At 39.0% G+C, this 17,166-nt stretch overlaps 4 long non-coding RNA genes across 6 annotated transcripts in view; 2 read left to right on the forward strand and 2 right to left on the reverse strand.

The window, feature by feature from the left end:
* Positions 1–256: 256 nt before the first annotated feature.
* On the reverse strand, positions 257–15,435 carry LOC122884490. Of its 2 annotated transcripts, XR_006379893.1 has the most exons (10): positions 15,398–15,435; positions 13,551–13,956; positions 11,258–11,663; positions 9,811–10,216; positions 7,970–8,375; positions 6,131–6,536; positions 4,280–4,685; positions 2,855–3,260; positions 1,429–1,834; positions 257–407 (listed from the first exon to the last, which is right to left on the reverse strand). It is a non-coding gene; the product is annotated as an uncharacterized LOC122884490 (long non-coding RNA). The 2 variants fall into 2 exon arrangements; XR_006379892.1 differs by lacking the exon at positions 15,398–15,435 and having other exon boundaries at positions 13,551–14,418.
* On the forward strand, positions 5,961–9,173 carry LOC122884493. The gene is made up of 3 exons (XR_006379897.1): positions 5,961–6,041; positions 7,043–7,258; positions 8,668–9,173. It is a non-coding gene; the product is annotated as an uncharacterized LOC122884493 (long non-coding RNA).
* Positions 13,297–14,782, forward strand: LOC122884494. The gene is made up of 2 exons (XR_006379898.1): positions 13,297–13,461; positions 14,462–14,782. It is a non-coding gene; the product is annotated as an uncharacterized LOC122884494 (long non-coding RNA).
* A 5-nt stretch (positions 15,436–15,440) lies between the features above and the next one.
* LOC122884491 overlaps positions 15,441–17,166 on the reverse strand; it is a 12,080-nt gene continuing 10,354 nt past the window's right edge. For both annotated transcript variants that reach the window (XR_006379895.1, XR_006379894.1), the window contains one exon: positions 15,441–15,811. This is a non-coding gene — a long non-coding RNA (uncharacterized LOC122884491). The remainder of the gene's footprint in view (positions 15,812–17,166) is intronic.

Raw genomic sequence — 17,166 nt, forward strand, 5'->3', positions numbered from 1 at the left:
ATAACTGACTAAGCCTCTACCACCACATGCTGTCAACATTTTCAGAGCAACCACATGCATGACTATTGAAAATATCAACTCAAGAAAAATTACTGATTGTTTGGTACTGTCATATTAAACATCCAAGACAGAGACAGCATGACTGTCTATACGGAGCCCCTTGGTTTTACTAGGAGACTAGTTTTGCATGCATACGTGAAAAGATATATTCAAAAAATTTCTTTGAACACTACTCTAGATATTCGTACAGAACAATAACACTATTTGTACTTGATGAACAGACAACCATCAGCTTCAATTCATGCATGCCATAAGAAGTTGTTGAGTGGTCAATTAGACTCCAATGAGTTTTCTTGATGCAACTCATTGCCACATGGTGGCCTGCCATTGCAGCTCCATCAGCAGTACTTTAAAGCAAAACAAAGAAGCAGAGTTAGCACTGAATATCTACTCCAAAGGGCACATTCTGCAACAAGACCCTAAGACAGCTTCTGAGACAGCAGGAATTATTGCATGTCTACAAAAATTAGGAATCTACATATAAAGTTTATGAAGGGATTCAGTAGAGAATCACAAGCAATGTACTTTGTTATATTTACTTGTCTTGTATGTCAGTTGCAGAATGTGATTAAAATTGAAGTGCATCTCTTACTGAAGTTTTCAAATGACACACAGCTTAGGCACCTGAAGATGCAGAGGTCAGCAAAACTACCCCAACAAGAAGCACTTACTGCATTCAGAACTCAAGTCAGTGCTTGTGTTTGGGTAATTTTGATGACAAATGTATGCATTTAGCTAGTCATGTAAAAATGGTGTAAATTTACCGTGATATGTCTGTTGAAAAACTCACAACCAAGACAACCCCAAAGAGAAGCACTTATGAACACAAGAACCACCAGTGTCTCCATTTGAGGTGATCTGAGATTGACTCCCACAAAATATGGCATCCAATACATTCTGTTGTTTTTGTCAATTAAAACTGCCCCAACAAGTAGCACTTACTGAATTCAACAGTCAAGTCAATGCTCATGTTAAGGTACTACTATTGACTTGGAAAAATGGTCAAAAAAGTATTCTTCACCAAGTAACAAATAATCTAGTCCTGGTGAAATCTTTTAAAAACCTGGGAACCTGGGTCAGCAAAACTACCCCAACAAGAAGCACTTACTGCATTCAGAACTCAAGTCAGTGCTTGTGTTTGGGTAATATTGATGACAAATGTATGCATTTAGCAAGTCATGAAAAAATGATGTGATATGTCTGTTGAAAAACTCACAACCAAGACAACCCCAAAGAGAAGCACTTATGAACACAAGAACCACCAGTGTCTCCATTTGAGGTGATCTGAATGTGATTCCAATGACATCCCTCTTCAGTTACAGTCTGTGGCATTTGTCATGTACAACCGCCCCAACAAGTAGCACTTACTGAATTCAAGCACAACTCAATGCTCAAGTTGGGCCAATATGACAGACTTGCAGTGAGTCATCTTCTTTGCTTATGAGTTTCTCCATAGTCCCGCTGTTTAATTCTGGCATCTTGTGTGTGGTGTCCCAGTCACAGTGGATGTGATGTTTCTGGCACAGATTTGCCCATCTTAAACACAGTATGCATCCATTTGCACCCAACTCCGCCTTCTTTTTCATGAAGTTTCAATGGTCTTGACAACGGTAAGTAAACAATAACACTATTTGTACTTGATGAACAGACAACCATCAGCTTCAATTCATGCATGCCATAAGAAGTTGTTGAGTGGTCAATTAGACTCCAATGAGTTTTCTTGATGCAACTCATTGCCACATGGTGGCCTGCCATTGCAGCTCCATCAGCAGTACTTTAAAGCAAAACAAAGAAGCAGAGTTAGCACTGAATATCTACTCCAAAGGGCACATTCTGCAACAAGACCCTAAGACAGCTTCTGAGACAGCAGGAATTATTGCATGTCTACAAAAATTAGGAATCTACATATAAAGTTTATGAAGGGATTCAGTAGAGAATCACAAGCAATGTACTTTGTTATATTTACTTGTCTTGTATGTCAGTTGCAGAATGTGATTAAAATTGAAGTGCATCTCTTACTGAAGTTTTCAAATGACACACAGCTTAGGCACCTGAAGATGCAGAGGTCAGCAAAACTACCCCAACAAGAAGCACTTACTGCATTCAGAACTCAAGTCAGTGCTTGTGTTTGGGTAATTTTGATGACAAATGTATGCATTTAGCTAGTCATGTAAAAATGGTGTAAATTTACCGTGATATGTCTGTTGAAAAACTCACAACCAAGACAACCCCAAAGAGAAGCACTTATGAACACAAGAACCACCAGTGTCTCCATTTGAGGTGATCTGAGATTGACTCCCACAAAATATGGCATCCAATACATTCTGTTGTTTTTGTCAATTAAAACTGCCCCAACAAGTAGCACTTACTGAATTCAACAGTCAAGTCAATGCTCATGTTAAGGTACTACTATTGACTTGCAAAAATGGTCAAAAAAGTATTCTTCACCAAGTAACAAATAATCTAGTCCTGGTGAAATCTTTAAAGGGAACCTGGGTCAGCAAAACTACCCCAACAAGAAGCACTTACTGCATTCAGAACTCAAGTCAGTGCTTGTGTTTGGGTAATATTGATGACAAATGCATGCATTTAGCATGAAAAAGTCATGAAAAAAAATGTGATATGTCTGTTGAAAAACTCACAACCAAGACAACCCCAAAGAGAAGCACTTATGAACACAAGAACCACCAGTGTCTCCATTTGAGGTGATCTGAATGTGATTCCAATGACATCCCTCTTCAGTTACAGTCTGTGGCATTTGTCATGTACAACCGCCCCAACAAGTAGCACTTACTGAATTCAAGCACAACTCAATGCTCAAGTTGGGCCAATATGACAGACTTGCAGTGAGTCATCTTCTTTGCTTATGAGTTTCTCCATAGTCCCGCTGTTTAATTCTGGCATCTTGTGTGTGGTGTCCCAGTCACAGTGGATGTGATGTTTCTGGCACAGATTTGCCCATCTTAAACACAGTATGCATCCATTTGCACCCAACTCCGCCTTCTTTTTCATGAAGTTTCAATGGTCTTGACAACGGTAAGTAAACAATAACACTATTTGTACTTGATGAACAGACAACCATCAGCTTCAATTCATGCATGCCATAAGAAGTTGTTGAGTGGTCAATTAGACTCCAATGAGTTTTCTTGATGCAACTCATTGCCACATGGTGGCCTGCCATTGCAGCTCCATCAGCAGTACTTTAAAGCAAAACAAAGAAGCAGAGTTAGCACTGAATATCTACTCCAAAGGGCACATTCTGCAACAAGACCCTAAGACAGCTTCTGAGACAGCAGGAATTATTGCATGTCTACAAAAATTAGGAATCTACATATAAAGTTTATGAAGGGATTCAGTAGAGAATCACAAGCAATGTACTTTGTTATATTTACTTGTCTTGTATGTCAGTTGCAGAATGTGATTAAAATTGAAGTGCATCTCTTACTGAAGTTTTCAAATGACACACAGCTTAGGCACCTGAAGATGCAGAGGTCAGCAAAACTACCCCAACAAGAAGCACTTACTGCATTCAGAACTCAAGTCAGTGCTTGTGTTTGGGTAATTTTGATGACAAATGTATGCATTTAGCTAGTCATGTAAAAATGGTGTAAATTTACCGTGATATGTCTGTTGAAAAACTCACAACCAAGACAACCCCAAAGAGAAGCACTTATGAACACAAGAACCACCAGTGTCTCCATTTGAGGTGATCTGAGATTGACTCCCACAAAATATGGCATCCAATACATTCTGTTGTTTTTGTCAATTAAAACTGCCCCAACAAGTAGCACTTACTGAATTCAACAGTCAAGTCAATGCTCATGTTAAGGTACTACTATTGACTTGCAAAAATGGTCAAAAAAGTATTCTTCACCAAGTAACAAATAATCTAGTCCTGGTGAAATCTTTAAAGGGAACCTGGGTCAGCAAAACTACCCCAACAAGAAGCACTTACTGCATTCAGAACTCAAGTCAGTGCTTGTGTTTGGGTAATATTGATGACAAATGTATGCATTTAGCAAGTCATGAAAAAATGATGTGATATGTCTGTTGAAAAACTCACAACAAGACAAGACAACCCCAAAGAGAAGCACTTATGAACACAAGAACCACCAGTGTCTCCATTTGAGGTGATCTGAATGTGATTCCAATGACATCCCTCTTCAGTTACAGTCTGTGGCATTTGTCATGTACAACCGCCCCAACAAGTAGCACTTACTGAATTCAAGCACAACTCAATGCTCAAGTTGGGCCAATATGACAGACTTGCAGTGAGTCATCTTCTTTGCTTATGAGTTTCTCCATAGTCCCGCTGTTTAATTCTGGCATCTTGTGTGTGGTGTCCCAGTCACAGTGGATGTGATGTTTCTGGCACAGATTTGCCCATCTTAAACACAGTATGCATCCATTTGCACCCAACTCCGCCTTCTTTTTCATGAAGTTTCAATGGTCTTGACAACGGTAAGTAAACAATAACACTATTTGTACTTGATGAACAGACAACCATCAGCTTCAATTCATGCATGCCATAAGAAGTTGTTGAGTGGTCAATTAGACTCCAATGAGTTTTCTTGATGCAACTCATTGCCACATGGTGGCCTGCCATTGCAGCTCCATCAGCAGTACTTTAAAGCAAAACAAAGAAGCAGAGTTAGCACTGAATATCTACTCCAAAGGGCACATTCTGCAACAAGACCCTAAGACAGCTTCTGAGACAGCAGGAATTATTGCATGTCTACAAAAATTAGGAATCTACATATAAAGTTTATGAAGGGATTCAGTAGAGAATCACAAGCAATGTACTTTGTTATATTTACTTGTCTTGTATGTCAGTTGCAGAATGTGATTAAAATTGAAGTGCATCTCTTACTGAAGTTTTCAAAAATGCACAGCAGCTTAGGCACCTGAAGATGCAGAGGTCAGCAAAACTACCCCAACAAGAAGCACTTACTGCATTCAGAACTCAAGTCAGTGCTTGTGTTTGGGTAATTTTGATGACAAATGTATGCATTTAGCTAGTCATGTAAAAATGGTGTAAATTTACCGTGATATGTCTGTTGAAAAACTCACAACCAAGACAACCCCAAAGAGAAGCACTTATGAACACAAGAACCACCAGTGTCTCCATTTGAGGTGATCTGAGATTGACTCCCACAAAATATGGCATCCAATACATTCTGTTGTTTTTGTCAATTAAAACTGCCCCAACAAGTAGCACTTACTGAATTCAACAGTCAAGTCAATGCTCATGTTAAGGTAATACTATTGACTTGCAAAAATGGTCAAAAAAGTATTCTTCACCAAGTAACAAATGATCTAGTCCTGGTGAAATCTTTAAAGGGAACCTGGGTCAGCAAAACTACCCCAACAAGAAGCACTTACTGCATGCATCCAGAACTCAAGTCAGTGCTTGTGTTTGGGTAATATTGATGACAAATGTATGCATTTAGCAAGTCATGTAAAAAAATGATGTGATATGTCTGTTGAAAAACTCACAACCAAGACAACCCCAAAGAGAAGCACTTATGAACACAAGAACCACCAGTGTCTCCATTTGAGGTGATCTGAGATTGACTCCCACAAAATATGGCATCCAATACATTCTGTTGTTTTTGTCAATTAAAACTGCCCCCAAACAAGTAGCACTTACTGAATTCAACAGTCAAGTCAATGCTCATGTTAAGGTAATACTATTGACTTGCAAAAATGGTCAAAAAAGTATTCTTCACCAAGTAACAAATGATCTAGTCCTGGTGAAATCTTTAAAGGGAACCTGGGTCAGCAAAACTACCCCAACAAGAAGCACTTACTGCATTCAGAACTCAAGTCAGTGCTTGTGTTTGGGTAATATTGATGACAAATGTATGCATTTAGCAAGTCATGAAAAAATGATGCGATATGTCTGTTGAAAAACTCACAACCAAGACAACCCCAAAGAGAAGCACTTATGAACACAAGAACCACCAGTGTCTCCATTTGAGGTGATCTGAATGTGATTCCAATGACATCCCTCTTCAGTTACAGTCTGTGGCATTTGTCATGTACAACCGCCCCAACAAGTAGCACTTACTGAATTCAAGCACAACTCAATGCTCAAGTTGGGCCAATATGACAGACTTGCAGTGAGTCATCTTCTTTGCTTATGAGTTTCTCCATAGTCCCGCTGTTTAATTCTGGCATCTTGTGTGTGGTGTCCCAGTCACAGTGGATGTGATGTTTCTGGCACAGATTTGCCCATCTTAAACACAGTATGCATCCATTTGCACCCAACTCCGCCTTCTTTTTCATGAAGTTTCAATGGTCTTGACAACGGTAAGTAAACAATAACACTATTTGTACTTGATGAACAGACAACCATCAGCTTCAATTCATGCATGCCATAAGAAGTTGTTGAGTGGTCAATTAGACTCCAATGAGTTTTCTTGATGCAACTCATTGCCACATGGTGGCCTGCCATTGCAGCTCCATCAGCAGTACTTTAAAGCAAAACAAAGAAGCAGAGTTAGCACTGAATATCTACTCCAAAGGGCACATTCTGCAACAAGACCCTAAGACAGCTTCTGAGACAGCAGGAATTATTGCATGTCTACAAAAATTAGGAATCTACATATAAAGTTTATGAAGGGATTCAGTAGAGAATCACAAGCAATGTACTTTGTTATATTTACTTGTCTTGTATGTCAGTTGCAGAATGTGATTAAAATTGAAGTGCATCTCTTACTGAAGTTTTCAAATGACACACAGCTTAGGCACCTGAAGATGCAGAGGTCAGCAAAACTACCCCAACAAGAAGCACTTACTGCATTCAGAACTCAAGTCAGTGCTTGTGTTTGGGTAATTTTGATGACAAATGTATGCATTTTAGCTAGTGTGTAAAAATGGTGTAAATTTACCGTGATATGTCTGTTGAAAAACTCACAACCAAGACAACCCCAAAGAGAAGCACTTATGAACACAAGAACCACCAGTGTCTCCATTTGAGGTGATCTGAGATTGACTCCCACAAAATATGGCATCCAATACATTCTGTTGTTTTTGTCAATTAAAACTGCCCCAACAAGTAGCACTTACTGAATTCAACAGTCAAGTCAATGCTCATGTTAAGGTAATACTATTGACTTGCAAAAATGGTCAAAAAAGTATTCTTCACCAAGTAACAAATAATCTAGTCCTGGTGAAATCTTTAAAGGGAACCTGGGTCAGCAAAACTACCCCAACAAGAAGCACTTACTGCATTCAGAACTCAAGTCAGTGCTTGTGTATGGGTAATATTGATGACAAATGTATGCATTTAGCAAGTCATGAAAAATGATGTGATATGTCTGTTGAAAAACTCACAACCAAGACAACCCCAAAGAGAAGCACTTATGAACACAAGAACCACCAGTGTCTCCATTTGAGGTGATCTGAGATTGACTCCCACAAAATATGGCATCCAATACATTCTGTTGTTTTTGTCAATTAAAACTGCCCCAACAAGTAGCACTTACTGAATTCAACAGTCAAGTCAATGCTCATGTTAAGGTACTACTATTGACTTGGAAAAATGGTCAAAAAAGTATTCTTCACCAAGTAACAAATGATCTAGTCCTGGTGAAAATTTAAAAGGAACCTGGGTCAGCAAAACTACCCCAACAAGAAGCACTTACTGCATTCAGAACTCAAGTCAGTGCTTGTGTTTGGGTAATATTGATGACAAATGTATGCATTTAGCAAGTCATGAAAAAATGATGCGATATGTCTGTTGAAAAACTCACAACCAAGACAACCCCAAAGAGAAGCACTTATGAACACAAGAACCACCAGTGTCTCCATTTGAGGTGATCTGAATGTGATTCCAATGACATCCCTCTTCAGTTACAGTCTGTGGCATTTGTCATGTACAACCGCCCCAACAAGTAGCACTTACTGAATTCAAGCACAACTCAATGCTCAAGTTGGGCCAATATGACAGACTTGCAGTGAGTCATCTTCTTTGCTTATGAGTTTCTCCATAGTCCCGCTGTTTAATTCTGGCATCTTGTGTGTGGTGTCCCAGTCACAGTGGATGTGATGTTTCTGGCACAGATTTGCCCATCTTAAACACAGTATGCATCCATTTGCACCCAACTCCGCCTTCTTTTTCATGAAGTTTCAATGGTCTTGACAACGGTAAGTAAACAATAACACTATTTGTACTTGATGAACAGACAACCATCAGCTTCAATTCATGCATGCCATAAGAAGTTGTTGAGTGGTCAATTAGACTCCAATGAGTTTTCTTGATGCAACTCATTGCCACATGGTGGCCTGCCATTGCAGCTCCATCAGCAGTACTTTAAAGCAAAACAAAGAAGCAGAGTTAGCACTGAATATCTACTCCAAAGGGGCACATTCTGCAACAAGACCCTAAGACAGCTTCTGAGACAGCAGGAATTATTGCATGTCTACAAAAATTAGGAATCTACATATAAAGTTTATGAAGGGATTCAGTAGAGAATCACAAGCAATGTACTTTGTTATATTTACTTGTCTTGTATGTCAGTTGCAGAATGTGATTAAAATTGAAGTGCATCTCTTACTGAAGTTTTCAAATGACACACAGCTTAGGCACCTGAAGATGCAGAGGTCAGCAAAACTACCCCAACAAGAAGCACTTACTGCATTCAGAACTCAAGTCAGTGCTTGTGTTTGGGTAATTTTGATGACAAATGTATGCATTTAGCTAGTCATGTAAAAATGGTGTAAATTTACCGTGATATGTCTGTTGAAAAACTCACAACCAAGACAACCCCAAAGAGAAGCACTTATGAACACAAGAACCACCAGTGTCTCCATTTGAGGTGATCTGAGATTGACTCCCACAAAATATGGCATCCAATACATTCTGTTGTTTTTGTCAATTAAAACTGCCCCAACAAGTAGCACTTACTGAATTCAACAGTCAAGTCAATGCTCATGTTAAGGTAATACTATTGACTTGCAAAAATGGTCAAAAAAGTATTCTTCACCAAGTAACAAATAATCTAGTCCTGGTGAAATCTTTAAAGGGAACCTGGGTCAGCAAAACTACCCCAACAAGAAGCACTTACTGCATTCAGAACTCAAGTCAGTGCTTGTGTTTGGGTAATTTTGATGACAAATGTATGCATTTAGCTAGTCATGTAAAAATGATGTGATATGTCTGCTGAAGAACTCACAACCAAGACAACCCCAAAGAGAAGCACTTATGAACACAAGAACCACCAGTGTCTCCATTTGAGGTGATCTGAGATTGACTCCCACAAAATATGGCATCCAATACATTCTGTTGTTTTTGTCAATTAAAACTGCCCCAACAAGTAGCACTTACTGAATTCAACAGTCAAGTCAATGCTCATGTTAAGGTACTACTATTGACTTGAAAAATGGTCAAAAAAGTATTCTTCACCAAGTAAGAAATGATCTAGTCCTGGTGAAATCTTTAAAGGGAACCTGGGTCAGCAAAACTACCCCAACAAGAAGCACTTACTGCATTCAGAACTCAAGTCAGTGCTTGTGTTTGGGTAATATTGATGACAAATGTATGCATTTAGCAAGTCATGAAAAAATGATGTGATATGTCTGTTGAAAAACTCACAACCAAGACAACCCCAAAGAGAAGCACTTATGAACACAAGAACCACCAGTGTCTCCATTTGAGGTGATCTGAATGTGATTCCAATGACATCCCTCTTCAGTTACAGTCTGTGGCATTTGTCATGTACAACCGCCCCAACAAGTAGCACTTACTGAATTCAAGCACAACTCAATGCTCAAGTTGGGCCAATATGACAGACTTGCAGTGAGTCATCTTCTTTGCTTATGAGTTTCTCCATAGTCCCGCTGTTTAATTCTGGCATCTTGTGTGTGGTGTCCCAGTCACAGTGGATGTGATGTTTCTGGCACAGATTTGCCCATCTTAAACACAGTATGCATCCATTTGCACCCAACTCCGCCTTCTTTTTCATGAAGTTTCAATGGTCTTGACAACGGTAAGTAAACAATAACACTATTTGTACTTGATGAACAGACAACCATCAGCTTCAATTCATGCATGCCATAAGAAGTTGTTGAGTGGTCAATTAGACTCCAATGAGTTTTCTTGATGCAACTCATTGCCACATGGTGGCCTGCCATTGCAGCTCCATCAGCAGTACTTTAAAGCAAAACAAAGAAGCAGAGTTAGCACTGAATATCTACTCCAAAGGGCACATTCTGCAACAAGACCCTAAGACAGCTTCTGAGACAGCAGGAATTATTGCATGTCTACAAAAATTAGGAATCTACATATAAAGTTTATGAAGGGATTCAGTAGAGAATCACAAGCAATGTACTTTGTTATATTTACTTGTCTTGTTGTGTCAGTTGCAGAATGTGATTAAAATTGAAGTGCATCTCTTACTGAAGTTTTCAAATGACACACAGCTTAGGCACCTGAAGATGCAGAGGTCAGCAAAACTACCCCAACAAGAAGCACTTACTGCATTCAGAACTCAAGTCAGTGCTTGTGTTTGGGTAATTTTGATGACAAATGTATGCATTTAGCTAGTCATGTAAAAATGGTGTAAATTTACCGTGATATGTCTGTTGAAAAACTCACAACCAAGACAACCCCAAAGAGAAGCACTTATGAACACAAGAACCACCAGTGTCTCCATTTGAGGTGATCTGAGATTGACTCCCACAAAATATGGCATCCAATACATTCTGTTGTTTTTGTCAATTAAAACTGCCCCAACAAGTAGCACTTACTGAATTCAACAGTCAAGTCAATGCTCATGTTAAGGTACTACTATTGACTTGGAAAAATGGTCAAAAAGTATTCTTCACCAAGTAACAAATAATCTAGTCCTGGTGAAATCTTTTAAAGGGAACCTGGGTTTACCCCAAAAGAAGGAACCTGGGTCAGCAAAACTACCCCAACAAGAAGCACTTACTGCATTCAGAACTCAAGTCAGTGCTTGTGTTTGGGTAATATTGATGACAAATGTATGCATTTAGCAAGTCATGAAAAAATGATGTGATATGTCTGTTGAAAAACTCACAACCAAGACAACCCCAAAGAGAAGCACTTATGAACACAAGAACCACCAGTGTCTCCATTTGAGGTGATCTGAATGTGATTCCAATGACATCCCTCTTCAGTTACAGTCTGTGGCATTTGTCATGTACAACCGCCCCAACAAGTAGCACTTACTGAATTCAAGCACAACTCAATGCTCAAGTTGGGCCAATATGACAGACTTGCAGTGAGTCATCTTCTTTGCTTATGAGTTTCTCCATAGTCCCGCTGTTTAATTCTGGCATCTTGTGTGTGGTGTCCCAGTCACAGTGGATGTGATGTTTCTGGCACAGATTTGCCCATCTTAAACACAGTATGCATCCATTTGCACCCAACTCCGCCTTCTTTTTCATGAAGTTTCAATGGTCTTGACAACGGTAAGTAAACAATAACACTATTTGTACTTGATGAACAGACAACCATCAGCTTCAATTCATGCATGCCATAAGAAGTTGTTGAGTGGTCAATTAGACTCCAATGAGTTTTCTTGATGCAACTCATTGCCACATGGTGGCCTGCCATTGCAGCTCCATCAGCAGTACTTTAAAGCAAAACAAAGAAGCAGAGTTAGCACTGAATATCTACTCCAAAGGGCACATTCTGCAACAAGACCCTAAGACAGCTTCTGAGACAGCAGGAATTATTGCATGTCTACAAAAATTAGGAATCTACATATAAAGTTTATGAAGGGATTCAGTAGAGAATCACAAGCAATGTACTTTGTTATATTTACTTGTCTTGTATGTCAGTTGCAGAATGTGATTAAAATTGAAGTGCATCTCTTACTGAAGTTTTCAAATGACACACAGCTTAGGCACCTGAAGATGCAGAGGTCAGCAAAACTACCCCAACAAGAAGCACTTACTGCATTCAGAACTCAAGTCAGTGCTTGTGTTTGGGTAATTTTGATGACAAATGTATGCATTTAGCTAGTCATGTAAAAATGGTGTAAATTTACCGTGATATGTCTGTTGAAAAACTCACAACCAAGACAACCCCAAAGAGAAGCACTTATGAACACAAGAACCACCAGTGTCTCCATTTGAGGTGATCTGAGATTGACTCCCACAAAATATGGCATCCAATACATTCTGTTGTTTTTGTCAATTAAAACTGCCCCAACAAGTAGCACTTACTGAATTCAACAGTCAAGTCAATGCTCATGTTAAGGTAATACTATTGACTTGCAAAAATGGTCAAAAAAGTATTCTTCACCAAGTAACAAATAATCTAGTCCTGGTGAAATCTTTAAAGGGAACCTGGGTCAGCAAAACTACCCCAACAAGAAGCACTTACTGCATTCAGAACTCAAGTCAGTGCTTGTGTTTGGGTAATATTGATGACAAATGTATGCATTTAGCAAGTCATGAAAAAATGATGTGATATGTCTGTTGAAAAACTCACAACCAAGACAACCCCAAAGAGAAGCACTTATGAACACAAGAACCACCAGTGTCTCCATTTGAGGTGATCTGAGATTGACTCCCACAAAATATGGCATCCAATACATTCTGTTGTTTTTGTCAATTAAAACTGCCCCAACAAGTAGCACTTACTGAATTCAACAGTCAAGTCAATGCTCATGTTAAGGTACTACTATTGACTTCACCAAGGAAAAATGGTCTTTAAAGGAAAAAGTATTCTTCACCAAGTAACAAATGATCTAGTCCTGGTGAAATCTTTGTGGTCAAAAAAGGAACCTGGGTCAGCAAAACTACCCCAACAAGAAGCACTTACTGCATTCAGAACTCAAGTCAGTGCTTGTGTTTGGGTAATATTGATGACAAATGTATGCATTTAGCAAGTCATGTAAAAAAATGATGTGATATGTCTGTAAAAATTGAAAAACTCACAACCAAGACAACCCCAAAGAGAAGCACTTATGAACACAAGAACCACCAGTGTCTCCATTTGAGGTGATCTGAGATTGACTCCCACAAAATATGGCATCCAATACATTCTGTTGTTTTTGTCAATTAAAACTGCCCCAACAAGTAGCACTTACTGAATTCAACAGTCAAGTCAATGCTCATGTTAAGGTACTACTATTGACTTGACAAAAATGGTCAAAAAAAAGTATTCTTCACCAAGTAACAAATGATCTAGTCCTGGTGAAATCTTTAAAGGGAACCTGGGTCAGCAAAACTACCCCAACAAGAAGCACTTACTGCATTCAGAACTCAAGTCAGTGCTTGTGTTTGGGTAATATTGATGACAAATGTATGCATTTAGCAAGTCATGAAAAAATGATGTGATATGTCTGTTGAAAAACTCACAACCAAGACAACCCCAAAGAGAAGCACTTATGAACACAAGAACCACCAGTGTCTCCATTTGAGGTGATCTGAATGTGATTCCAATGACATCCCTCTTCAGTTACAGTCTGTGGCATTTGTCATGTACAACCGCCCCAACAAGTAGCACTTACTGAATTCAAGCACAACTCAATGCTCAAGTTGGGCCAATATGACAGACTTGCAGTGAGTCATCTTCTTTGCTTATGAGTTTCTCCATAGTCCCGCTGTTTAATTCTGGCATCTTGTGTGTGGTGTCCCAGTCACAGTGGATGTGATGTTTCTGGCACAGATTTGCCCATCTTAAACACAGTATGCATCCATTTGCACCCAACTCCGCCTTCTTTTTCATGAAGTTTCAATGGTCTTGACAACGGTAAGTAAACAATAACACTATTTGTACTTGATGAACAGACAACCATCAGCTTCAATTCATGCATGCCATAAGAAGTTGTTGAGTGGTCAATTAGACTCCAATGAGTTTTCTTGATGCAACTCATTGCCACATGGTGGCCTGCCATTGCAGCTCCATCAGCAGTACTTTAAAGCAAAACAAAGAAGCAGAGTTAGCACTGAATATCTACTCCAAAGGGCACATTCTGCAACAAGACCCTAAGACAGCTTCTGAGACAGCAGGAATTATTGCATGTCTACAAAAATTAGGAATCTACATATAAAGTTTATGAAGGGATTCAGTAGAGAATCACAAGCAATGTACTTTGTTATATTTACTTGTCTTGTATGTCAGTTGCAGAATGTGATTAAAATTGAAGTGCATCTCTTACTGAAGTTTTCAAATGACACACAGCTTAGGCACCTGAAGATGCAGAGGTCAGCAAAACTACCCCAACAAGAAGCACTTACTGCATTCAGAACTCAAGTCAGTGCTTGTGTTTGGGTAATTTTGATGACAAATGTATGCATTTAGCTAGTCATGTAAAAATGGTGTAAATTTACCGTGATATGTCTGTTGAAAAACTCACAACCAAGACAACCCCAAAGAGAAGCACTTATGAACACAAGAACCACCGTGTCTCCATTTGAGGTGATCTGAGATTGACTCCCACAAAATATGGCATCCAATACATTCTGTTGTTTTTGTCAATTAAAACTGCCCCAACAAGTAGCACTTACTGAATTCAACAGTCAAGTCAATGCTCATGTTAAGGTAATACTATTGACTTGCAAAAATGGTCAAAAAAGTATTCTTCACCAAGTAACAAATAATCTAGTCCTGGTGAAATCTTTAAAGGGAACCTGGGTCAGCAAAACTACCCCAACAAGAAGCACTTACTGCATTCAGAACTCAAGTCAGTGCTTGTGTTTGGGTAATATTGATGACAAATGTATGCATTTAGCAAGTCATCATGTAAAAAAAAATGATGTGATATGTCTGTTGAAAAACTCACAACCAAGACAACCCCAAAGAGAAGCACTTATGAACACAAGAACCACCAGTGTCTCCATTTGAGGTGATCTGAGATTGACTCCCACAAAATATGGCATCCAATACATTCTGTTGTTTTTGTCAATTAAAACTGCCCCAACAAGTAGCACTTACTGAATTCAACAGTCAAGTCAATGCTCATGTTAAGGTACTACTATTGACTTGGAAAAATGGTCAAAAAAGTATTCTTCACCAAGTAACAAATGATCTAGTCCTGGTGAAATCTTTAAAGGGAACCTGGGTCAGCAAAACTACCCCAACAAGAAGCACTTACTGCATTCAGAACTCAAGTCAGTGCTTGTGTTTGGGTAATATTGATGACAAATGTATGCATTTAGCAAGTCATGAAAAAATGATGTGATATGTCTGTTGAAAAACTCACAACCAAGACAACCCCAAAGAGAAGCACTTATGAACACAAGAACCACCAGTGTCTCCATTTGAGGTGATCTGAATGTGATTCCAATGACATCCCTCTTCAGTTACAGTCTGTGGCATTTGTCATGTACAACCGCCCCAACAAGTAGCACTTACTGAATTCAAGCACAACTCAATGCTCAAGTTGGGCCAATGGGCCAATATGACAGACTTGCAGTGAGTCATCTTCTTTGCTTATGAGTTTCTCCATAGTCCCGCTGTTTAATTCTGGCATCTTGTGTGTGGTGTCCCAGTCACAGTGGATGTGATGTTTCTGGCACAGATTTGCCCATCTTAAACACAGTATGCATCCATTTGCACCCAACTCCGCCTTCTTTTTCATGAAGTTTCAATGGTCTTGACAACGGTAAGTAAACAATAACACTATTTGTACTTGATGAACAGACAACCATCAGCTTCAATTCATGCATGCCATAAGAAGTTGTTGAGTGGTCAATTAGACTCCAATGAGTTTTCTTGATGCAACTCATTGCCACATGGTGGCCTGCCATTGCAGCTCCATCAGCAGTACTTTAAAGCAAAACAAAGAAGCAGAGTTAGCACTGAATATCTACTCCAAAGGGCACATTCTGCAACAAGACCCTAAGACAGCTTCTGAGACAGCAGGAATTATTGCATGTCTACAAAAATTAGGAATCTACATATAAAGTTTATGAAGGGATTCAGTAGAGAATCACAAGCAATGTACTTTGTTATATTTACTTGTCTTGTATGTCAGTTGCAGAATGTGATTAAAATTGAAGTGCATCTCTTACTGAAGTTTTCAAATGACACACAGCTTAGGCACCTGAAGATGCAGAGGTCAGCAAAACTACCCCAACAAGAAGCACTTACTGCATTCAGAACTCAAGTCAGTGCTTGTGTTTGGGTAATTTTGATGACAAATGTATGCATTTAGCTAGTCATGTAAAAATGGTGTAAATTTACCGTGATATGTCTGTTGAAAAACTCACAACCAAGACAACCCCAAAGAGAAGCACTTATGAACACAAGAACCACCAGTGTCTCCATTTGAGGTGATCTGAGATTGACTCCCACAAAATATGGCATCCAATACATTCTGTTGTTTTTGTCAATTAAAACTGCCCCAACAAGTAGCACTTACTGAATTCAACAGTCAAGTCAATGCTCATGTTAAGGTAATACTATTGACTTGCAAAAATGGTCAAAAAAGTATTCTTCACCAAGTAACAAATAATCTAGTCCTGGTGAAATCTTTAAAGGGAACCTGGGTCAGCAAAACTACCCCAACAAGAAGCACTTACTGCATTCAGAACTCAAGTCAGTGCTTGTGTTTGGGTAATATTGATGACAAATGTATGCATTTAGCAAGTCATGAAAAAATGATGTGATATGTCTGTTGAAAAACTCACAACCAAGACAACCCCAAAGAGAAGCACTTATGAACACAAGAACCACCAGTGTCTCCATTTGAGGTGATCTGAGATTGACTCCCACAAAATATGGCATCCAATACATTCTGTTGTTTTTGTCAATTAAAACTGCCCCAACAAGTAGCACTTACTGAATTCAACAGTCAAGTCAATGCTCATGTTAAGGTACTACTATTGACTTTGAAAAATGGTCAAAAAAGTATTCTTCACCAAGTAAGAAATGATCTAGTCCTGGTGAAATCTTTAAAGGGAACCTGGGTCAGCAAAACTACCCCAACAAGAAGCACTTACTGCATTCAGAACTCAAGTCAGTGCTTGTGTTTGGGTAATATTGATGACAAATGTATGCATTTAGCAAGTCATGAAAAAATGATGTGATATGTCTGTTGAAAAACTCACAACCAAGACAACCCCAAAGAGAAGCACTTATGAACACAAGAACCACCAGTGTCTCCATTTGAGGTGATCTGA

This window comes from Siniperca chuatsi, linkage group LG11 (assembly GCF_020085105.1).
Source record: "Siniperca chuatsi isolate FFG_IHB_CAS linkage group LG11, ASM2008510v1, whole genome shotgun sequence".
NCBI classification, from domain to species: Eukaryota; Metazoa; Chordata; class Actinopteri; order Centrarchiformes; family Sinipercidae; genus Siniperca; species Siniperca chuatsi.